A 10,006-nucleotide genomic window follows, 5' to 3' on the forward strand; every position below is an offset into this window, starting at 1 on the left:
TTTTGAATAATACGTCTAATTATCTTGCCAAACTTTCACAATATGGTATCCCAGATTACTGGACACTAGCTTTTTTCTTAATTAACTTTTGCTCCGCTACATCTACAGCATAATAATGTGTAGAAAATGCGTTTTTTCCGTAAAATCGTATTATGGACATTATAGATTTTTGGCCGCAAGGGGGCGGAAGTGCTCTAGCTGCTTCTTCAGCTGTTTGCGTCTCACTCAGCTCTGGTTTTACATGCGTTTTCTCACACTCCTGACAGCTGGAGGTCAGTGGTAATGGGCTCCTCTTCACTAGGCAGAGGTAGTATATCTCCAGAGTGAATTTTGATGACTTATTTTTTTTGGGGGGGGAGCCATTCAGAATTAAAAACACAGAAACCGGCCCCACAGTAATGCGGAAGCCATTTTGAAGTACAAAATTCTTTTTTAGGCTGCAGTTTATGTTTCCCCGGCCTTTTAATTGTGTCCTAATTTTTTTCTGGCACTGTTTCACCAACATCCACCCCCCCCACCCCCCCCATGGCCTTGTTATTCTTTCCTACAAGCATGATCTAATTTTAAACTTTCTGATTCCAGTACCTATGCCCAACCAGACACTAGCAACTACATTATCCACCAAGCTGTAATACGTCCAAGAAACCACAGCAAAGAAATATACATGCAAATATCAACTGAATACATGCAGGGCATGTTGGCTGTAATTGAGAAGTACAATTGTATTCATAAAGGTCTTAGGAATGCTGGTAAGTGAACATGTAAAAATGAAATATGACTTTATCAAAAGGAATTTTACATATTTGGTACGTTCCTCTTTGCCTTCTCATCACAAACTGATAAGGTCACATGACTCTGCAGAGAACCATAGGTGACTGCCTCACTGCGATCGCAACAAGACTGCAGTGACATCTGTGAAAAAGATGAGGTGAGGGCTGTTTTGCATGCTGGCCGAATCTCCCGGCCCTTGTGTCTTTGCTTCTAAGCCCCCAACCCCCCCCCACCTCACTCCCATCCTGTTTCATTTGGGGAGGGCATTTGGTAAAACCTGCAGGTCAGTGTTGCATATCGCCTGACAGTCCCAGTCCTACCCCTGAATGGATGCTGTAAGCTAATGTGCAGTTTCCCCAAGCGTTGAGTAGGAGGGGGGTGCAGGAGAAGCTCTCCTCAGCAATGTGTGCGCACAACAATGCTGTGGGGGGGCACTGGCCTGTGCGTTCCGAGGAGTCGCCCCCCCCCCCCGAACCAGTGAGTTCTGGGAAAGAACGGCCAGTGTGTTTGGACCAGGTGTTCTGTCATGGGTTGTAAACCTCGTGTCTGCTGGGGCTGGCGTCGGTGCATGCGCGCGTGTGTCTCTGTGTGTGCGTGCTTGTGTATGTGTGGGTGTCTGAGCACATTCCTGTCCCCCGAGTGGGTCAGAGCAGTGACGGTTACTTTGGAGCTGTTTCTGAGCGCGTTTATATTTCGTGCTCTTGGCTGATATTCTTACCCTGCCTTCGCTGATTCGATGCCGCAGTGGAGAAAAGGTAAAGTGCAGTGCCTCTGTAATATATTCAGTCTGCTGATGGCTGAGCCTAGAATATGAAGCATAGAGGTATAACAAGGTGCGGCGCCTCAGCTGTGGCCTGTATAATGCTGCAGTAATTGATTGAGTACTCAAAACCCTGTTTATGAGATCTGTGGAGTACTCACACTCTGTTTCTCAGGCCTATAGAGTACTCACACCTGCTTTTTCAGGCCCACGGAGTACTCGGAGCGGTCCGTGAATTGTACTCGCGGCCTTTTTGTACTCAGGCCAGTCCTTCTGGCTCGATGCCCATCGGAGTTCCTTCTCCCACCCCTGGATCAGTGTCCCAGCAAGCCGCTCTCCGTCGCCAGCTAAATCCCTGTCTTTCAGCGGCCTCCAGCTCCATGTCAGCCGTTCTCTTCCCCGGCCCCTTTCCCACCGGCTGGGCGGATTATCCACCCCCTGGGCCCGGAGTTCATTAGTCATGGTCGGGCTGGCAGGTCCTGATGGAGATCCTTGTCCTAGCTCTTGACCAAGACAGGACCCAGGCAATGTTCCCAGGCCTCTTTGTGCCCTCAGGAGTTGCCAAACCCCAGGGCCGTGTGTCTCCGTGTGTGCGTCTACACGGAGAGAGGAGACCGGCTCCCAGCGTCCTAAAATAAAGCTGTTTTCTCCCTCAACACCCCCAATATGAGAGAAGCCCCTAGTTTGATGTCCTACCTTGCTAGTTTAGTCCCTCCTGGAACCTCATGTCAGCTTAGACAATCGACTCCACTATTGCCAGCTGGAATACGACAGTTTGCACTATTGACAGATCATTTAATGGGGACGGCCTTCCCGGAATCCCTCTCGCCTCCTTCCGATAGCCCTGGAGAGTGTAACCGCTGTCTGCATGTGGGGAAACCCTCGCAGACACTTCCAGTGTGTTACTGTAGGTGTAGAGCTCGCCAGCAATGTGCAGAGAGCACTCAGCTCTTTAAAATCATGGCTGGTGCCAAGAGACGACGATCTGCCTCGTTAAAATTCCACGCCAAGGTAGCTAATGGAAATGCAGGTCGCGCGAAAAAAGGCACGCGCCCGCCGTTAGCCAGGTGCCCGGCGGCGCGCTGCCCGAGTGCAGGGGCACGAGTGGGACCATCTCGCAATCTGCCGCGACAGGGTCAGCGGCGCTGGTGGGACTGGTTTTACAGCCCGACGGGGGTCGTACCGATTATGCTTCTGTTTCTGATGCCCGTCGATGTTGGTACCTTGGGGTCTGCTGATTCAAATCCCAGGAGGACTATCCCACTTGTACCCTTTAGATGAATAATTACTCTGAATTACTGCAGTAAAAACACCCAGCTGTTTAAATGGGTGAAATCATGTTTCAAGTCAAACTAAAGTTCCTAGAAAGCGCCAGGGTGTTAACCAGATGTGTCCTTACCCTTTCAGTGTGAGGGTGATTTAAAAATCACTCTTTCGCTTAAGGAGATGGGGGCTGCATTGATCTTTGGTTCTTTGTTCTGTCACTTCTTGCCCCTTCCTTGTGCATATGTAACCAGCACTTGGCTCCAGACCAGTTTTGGGACGCCAAAGTATGCCCTACAGAAGCTTCTAGATTCACGAAGCGCTTTCCTCCTCCGGAGCGTTCTAAGTAAGTGAAAGAGGGCAAGGAGAGGGATATTAGTGGGATGGGGGATGGAACTGAGCTTGAACGTGCTTTGTGTTATCCAAGAGGAAAAAAAAAACAGGAAAGAATCGGAGTTGGCCTCCGGATGAACTCAACAGGGATTGAGCTCTGCGGGGTCATTCCAAGTTCAAGCCTTTCCCTGACCAGCCGTGTGCTGCCAGCACGGGCCACAGGCTGTCCATGCGCGGAAGCCGCAGGAGGGCCTGCGCCGAGATCGCCCGCTTCCCGTGGGGCCCCCTGCTGGCCACTTCCCGACACGGCCTTAAGACAAGACAAATCGCTGGCAGAGCAGTCTGAAGGGCAGATTCCCTGCTTGCAGATTCTAACCATCGCAGGAGATCCTTGATGCTCAAAGCAGTTGCTGCCGCTGGATCTGCAGAATTAAAGCATGTTTAAGTTAATAAGAACTCAGCACCACCTGTTACGCGGATTTCAAATAACGCAGAGGAATGCGGCCAGTTCCCCTTGCTTATAAAAACAACAGAAGACTTTTTCTCCAACATAGCGCTTTATATTACTGTTCTGTTTTGAATAACGCAAGAAATTATTATTGCACATCAGAATAAGCTGATTATTTTGCAAGGCCTCAGTATCTGTTTCTCATCCCCTGTTAATTCCCGATAAAAACCTTTGTTTTTATAAAAACTTCTTATAACAATCATTCTCGGATCTACTTTGATTCTATGTCACATAAACGAAAAGCTGATTTTCCTAACTTGCCATTACTATGGATAATGGAGACTTAAAAATAACCCAGAGTAATAGAAACACTTCAGGCCTCCCAGCTGTTACAGATTTCTACCCAAAATGCACTTGATGAAAATCTAATTTATGCGCCTCTTGACTATGTTCTGCTATTTTGACACTCTTCACTAATTTTAAGCCAGAATTGCCCAGTGTTTTCTTTACCTGTTTGAGTAATCTCCTCGTTTGTTTCACCGCTGAGCGCAATGTTTTCGTTTCATGTTGAGCGGGGCAGAGCTCATGTGGTGGCATGCTTGCCTACATTCGATTCTGATTTGGGTTCTGATGGGGGACAATCAGCCCTTTCCTCGGGGGTTAAACGTATCCAGGTCTGAGCAGTTGACAGTCCATGTGCTAAGAGAAGGTTTGGTTTCATACTGCCTGAGATGTGCAGGACAGGAGGTTACTTCTGGCCTGGTGAAAGGGCTAATTCGAAAACCCAGGCTGTTTTGTGTCCAGGAGTTATTTTGGCATACGTGAGGAGGCTCTGGGGGTGGGGGGTGTTGGAAGGGAGTTGCCAACACCACAGATGGAGCGCAGGGCTGCCAAGGTTTGAGTGAGATAAACGAGGGCCAATCAGTCATACCCATAGCCGTGGGTGGCTGCTTAATCGGGCGGTTTCCATGGACAGCCCCCAGGGGTCCTTTTGACCGGTTAAGTGGACCTGCCTACTGTGGGTAGGTGGAGTGGGCCGCTGATTAAAGCTCTGTTAGGTCTGGTGACTGGCCTGTCTAACCCTCTGGAGACAATCTGTCACGGCTGGAGACCTGATCAAGCGAATCTCACCAGATTTATATTCAGCTCTATCAATGTATATGTCATGGAAGGACATTTTGATATAAGCCAGTGCTAAGCAACTAACTAAAAATAAAAACAATAATCAAAGAAGAAAGGAAGGTTCCAGATTCTGGTTTTCTGCATCCTGTATAAATTCTAGACGTTAAATGGCAGCCAGCTCCGCTGACTTATTCCCATCCGTTTGAATCTCACAATCGCAGTCAATCTCATAAAAAATGACACCTTTGAAAATCTAACCGCTAGTGTAAAAAACGTTCTTAGTTTTAACAGTTGACATCATGTGTCGATTGAGCATGTCAGACTCCCAGCGGCCTCATCGCTGGGCCACTCAACCGAGCTGCAAGCGAGCAGGTTTTCTGTCCCGTTTCCCGTAAACGGCGGGTTTTTCCTGTCCAATATGTGTGTGGCTCAGCTCTGATTCCCAGGGGAAGAAGCAACTCCCTTCTTCGGAAATCCATCACCCCTCGAAAAAATGAACTAAGAATTCCTGTACGGAGATGTAATTCCCTATAAGTTAAGACATGGGGATGCAAAAACAAGTCAACTGCTGGTATGAGACTTTACTTAACGATATGAAATCATTGAATAACATGGCCACATCTCATTTGACTATATGTCGTACTTGTGCAGCTATGTATGTAACATATAAAGGAATAAAGGAATGTTGAATAAGAGAACAGGACACACAGAAGTATTGATGTATTGATATACGTGGCAACATTTACTTCCCCTTCTTGAGTCAGTTCACAGCTGTTCATAGATACATTAAGGCTCGCATATTTATTGGTAAATTCATACAAATATATGCAGGGGTCCTTGCCTGACACTCCCTGGATCCATCCATCCATCCATCCATCCATCCATTTTCTACCCCTTATCCAGGTGTGGGTTGTGGGGGCAGCAGTGTGGTGCCCAGCCACCTCCAGCTCCTCCAGTGGAATACTCCGGTCCTCCCAGGCCATCTGAGAAACATAATCCCTCCAGTGTGTCTTGGGTCTGTCCCAGGTTCTCCTCTCTGGAAGCTCTGGAGGAGAGAAACGTTCCCCAAGGACAGTGTGGAGATCTGTGGGTGCTCTGCATCGGAGCGCTTTCTGCAGACTCGGGAAGAACCAGCAGAGAGTGTGAACTCAGCTTTGAGGTTACTTTGAAGGAATGAAAAATAGTCTTTGCACTTTTACAAGGAGAAATTTACCTTCATGCCTGCTCCAGCTACTCTGTGAGCATACTGATGAAATTAATTTTCCTTTAAGTGTCATTAACCCCTTTAAATGTTGCACAGGAAATATAATTACATTTTTACAGGATTAGTCACACTTTTAAGGTTCCTCTGCCTAGTGAGGACAGCGACGTCGTGGCCCTGGGACCAGTTTTATGTAGCTATGCATTTTTTTCCTTACCTGTGGCTGACTTGGTTTTTTAAACAGAATTTTCTAGAACTTTTTTCCTAAATGCTTTTAGGGGAATATGGTGGCTCACACCTTCCGGGTTGTGGCTTTGAATCTTGTTCTATGTGTGGGATTTTCATATTTTCACTTTTTTGTGTGTATTTCATCCGCCTTCTCTGTTTTCCCCCACAGATGTGCAGCGAGATGAATCTGCAAGTCTAAGTTGCCCGCTGTCTATGTGTCCTGCGGTGGACTGGCACCCCGTCCAGGGTGTACCCCGGCCTGGCGCCCTGGGGTGGACTGGCACCCCGTCCAGGGTGTACCCTGGCCTGACGCCCTGCGATGGACTGGAATCCTACTCCCCCTGTTATACTCCTGCTGCCTGGGATAGTCTCAAAGCCATCCCGTGAAAGCAGGTGGAGGATGGATGGATTGACTTCCGTTTGTTTCTGACTTATAAGGTTCACTGGCCTAGTGAGGATGGGGAAGCAGTTACCCTGGGGGTTGTTTTTTGTCCCTTGAAGCATAGCTATCACCAGTCGCACCCCCCCCCCCCCCTCGCCCTCTGTAGACTGCCATTGCAAATAGGGGGTGATTCAGTTCTCATGAGATGAGACATGGAACAGTTTGGATGTGAATTGCAAAAATATTCCCTATGTTCTGCATCACCCTCAGCTCCCATTTTCTCTAAGGAGACCTTCTCTTGCTGTATGATGATGAAGTACATTTGAAAACTTTCCCAGTGCAAGGTTCTGCACATTCTTTTATAGTGGAATGCTCCAAAGAAAAAAATTCAAGTCCAGGAGAAAACCAGAAAGGCCTTTTTTGAATTTTTCCTTTGCGCCAGTAGAGGACATGAAATGTTTCCTCAGAGCGTTCCGTCTCAGCTGATTAATGAAAAGCTGTCATCAAAGTCTCTCTTGCTCCATGTCTTTCGTAGGGTTTCCTGGGATTTAAAAAAAAAAAATCCAGTTCCAAGCCTTGGCAGACAGTCTTCCAGTTTGGAGGGAGGTGGCGTGGAGAGTGGCGTCACTCTTTAGAAGTGAAATATCCAGGAGTTATGGAGCCGCACCGCAGTGGTAAATAAGGCAGGTGGTGGAGGCTGCTGTTCTGTGTTATCGGAATGTAGTTTGTTACCAGACAGATGAATCCAAAGCAGAGTTTACAGTAGTATTTACTTTCTCACCTCCTGGGTCATAGTTTTGAAGTTGGTCCTGCAATTTGTGGATGAAGATATTAACTTCATTTAGCTGGGTGGGGGGGGGGGGGGGTTGTCGGTTCAGGGCAATTCCTGGGCACCTTGTTGGTGAGGCCACGTTTGGTCCATATTCTGGGAATATTCTATTATTAAATGTAGCAGTCGCTTTTCTCTTGTGACAGACACACATCTATGCTGCATCCTCACATTTTATTCTTGTACGGTAGGAGCCTGAAATTGCTGCTGGTCAGAAGAAGCCAAGAGACCAGCGAGAGGTTGGTTCAGATTGGACAAGAGCTGAAGTAGCAGGCAACAGGCAGATGTTCTTCACATCCACAGGGGTCACAAGGAGTTGTGAAGCAGCATAGAATCTGATCATTTATGTCCTAATGACGGCTATTCAAATTCAAGAAATCATTACTGCAATTAATTACTTAGGTTTATGATTCGGCACAGAAACATAAATGATTTTTTTGAGTAAAGTCTAAAAAAAAATCTTAATTTCGCCTCCATGCAGAAATATTTACTGCGTGGCTAAAGGTTAGACGTGGTTATTAGACATGCTGCATATATCTTACTGTTCAGGGGAGTTTCATGCTGAGCACCAAACATATCCTGCCACTTGAGTTGAGCGTGGCTGTTTCATCGAGTGCTGAAGTCTTTATTTAGGTCATACACAGTACAAGTCTAGAGCAACAACACCGCAAGAGAGGCAGACTTTGAAGTACATGTAAACAGGACATAGCTAAACAAAAGCAAATGTGCAACGGCTAGCGACAGGCTAATGCTAATCAGCGGCACAATCGCTGCCCTCATCAAATGTAGCTCTGTGGCTAATGGGCCCTTATGAGAAGATGAGACGCAGTGTTATTCCCGTCGGAAATGTTTCTCGGGTTACTGGGAGGACCTGCGGCGCGTAAAACCCACTTAGTCGCAGTTCTCGGACACCAGAAGCAGCAGGACTGGCTCAGGGGACAGGAACTTTGTGAAGATGACAGCGGCCTGTGGTTTAGCCAAAGGAAAGAGCCAGTGTTCTGCTTTTCCCAGCAACACGCTGGCTGCAGGCAGGCCGAGGACGGGGTCAGGGAGAGGTACTGGGAAAGCCGGCGCAGGGAACTGGGAAAGAGTGAGGAAGGAGGTATGGGAGCCTCCTTATGGACTGGGCGAGGGGACAGGGCTGTTTGTGTTTATACGTGTGTGGGCAGGCGGGGGCGGGTGGGGGCACTGGCTGGGCTGTGCCATCGCACGCTGGGGTTCCACAGTCTGCCTGTAAAAGTGATCCCAGGAGTTCAGCCAGAGTTCATACAGGAAACGTGTCTGACCCATGCTGACAGATACACACGCACACACCCACGCACACGCAAACATGCGTACACACAAATGCACATGTGCCGTATCTCTATCCCCCATTCATTTCTATGGGCGTAACCCTAATCTCAACATTGACACCCTAACCCAGCCCTAACCTTAACCGTAAGTAACCAAACAAAAGACTTTTGGCCTTTTTAGTTTATTCTACTGCAGTCACAGATTTTTTAAACTGAGTTTCACCTTGTGGGCACAAAAAGGTCAAAATAGCTGATTTTTATCACATTGTGGGGACATTTGTTTCTTTTAATATAATATGTACATGCTCATGCAAACACACACACACGCACAAACATGCCTTTCCTCGTCTCTCGCACACAAGGTCTTATTCCCAAACAACAATTAGAAATGTTATTTTGGAAAACAAGGAACGTTAAGGAAAGGACTGGGATGCATTGCTAAGTGCGATGTAACGCGATCCTGGCTCTCAGCACTCCGGCGACCTCCACGACTTTGCGAACGGCCAGCTGTCATTTTTCCGACCTGTTTATCACCCAGCAATCATGGTCATTTTGTTGTTTTTAGTCCCTCGATTTGGGTCCTAAAGGCTGAGATTAAGGCTGATGTTTCTCAGACCTGTTCTTGGGTGATTTATTTTTTTTTTCCTTCCAGCTGTCAGTCAGACTTTCCGAGGGGGCGTCGGCCAGTGCGTGCAGGCGGCGCACACTGACGGTCCCGTGTCAAGGGCGCTCATGCTCAGGCATGTAAACAGACACGGGCAGGCCAAGCAGAGCGGCACAGGAGGCGCGGAGAGGATGGGAGGGGACACGGGATCCCGCTCAGCCCCAAAGCTCCACTGCCCTGTCGATGAACTCCCCCCCCCCCCCCACCACTGCTGCCCCCGCTCCAGGCCAGGCAAGCATCCAGGGCCAGCTCACTTACACCCCCATGACAAGTGAGAGAAAAGATGGAGGGAGCCGGCGGAGGAGGGGCAGAAATAGCCATCAGGAACGATTCTAACACTTTGGCAGCAGCGTGTGTCAATAGCTGGAGGGTCCCTGCGGAAGCGGGAATGCCGTGTGGCCGGACCGGGAATGCCGTGTGGCCGGACCGGGAATGCCGTGTGGCCGGCCCGGGAATGCCGAGTGGCCGGACCGGGAATGCCGTGTGGCCGGCCCGGGAATGCCGTGTGGCCGGCCCGGGAATTCCATGGAGCCGGACTTATGCCTGATAGCAACTGGGTAGTAAAACCAGCACAGAACAGTGATGTCTGTCCCCTGAAAGATGGTCAGATGAGCTCTCCCAGTACGTAGAGGGATCAAACCAGGGCAGGAAGAGGTGTCCAGTCTTAGGATGCAGACATGCAAGGAACAGTGCAGCCGACCAACACATCAAAC

The 10,006-nt window shown here is 48.6% G+C and overlaps 1 long non-coding RNA gene across 1 annotated transcript; it reads left to right on the forward strand.

Moving 5' to 3' along the window:
• Window positions 1–612: 612 nt before the first annotated feature.
• On the forward strand, window positions 613–10,006 carry LOC111852053 (uncharacterized). The gene is made up of 5 exons (XR_011992476.1): window positions 613–928; window positions 6,296–6,519; window positions 7,044–7,182; window positions 7,529–7,576; window positions 9,282–10,006. It is a non-coding gene; the product is annotated as an uncharacterized lncRNA (long non-coding RNA).

Source organism: Paramormyrops kingsleyae, chromosome 8 (assembly GCF_048594095.1).
Source record: "Paramormyrops kingsleyae isolate MSU_618 chromosome 8, PKINGS_0.4, whole genome shotgun sequence".
In the NCBI taxonomy this organism is placed as follows: domain Eukaryota; kingdom Metazoa; phylum Chordata; class Actinopteri; order Osteoglossiformes; family Mormyridae; genus Paramormyrops; species Paramormyrops kingsleyae.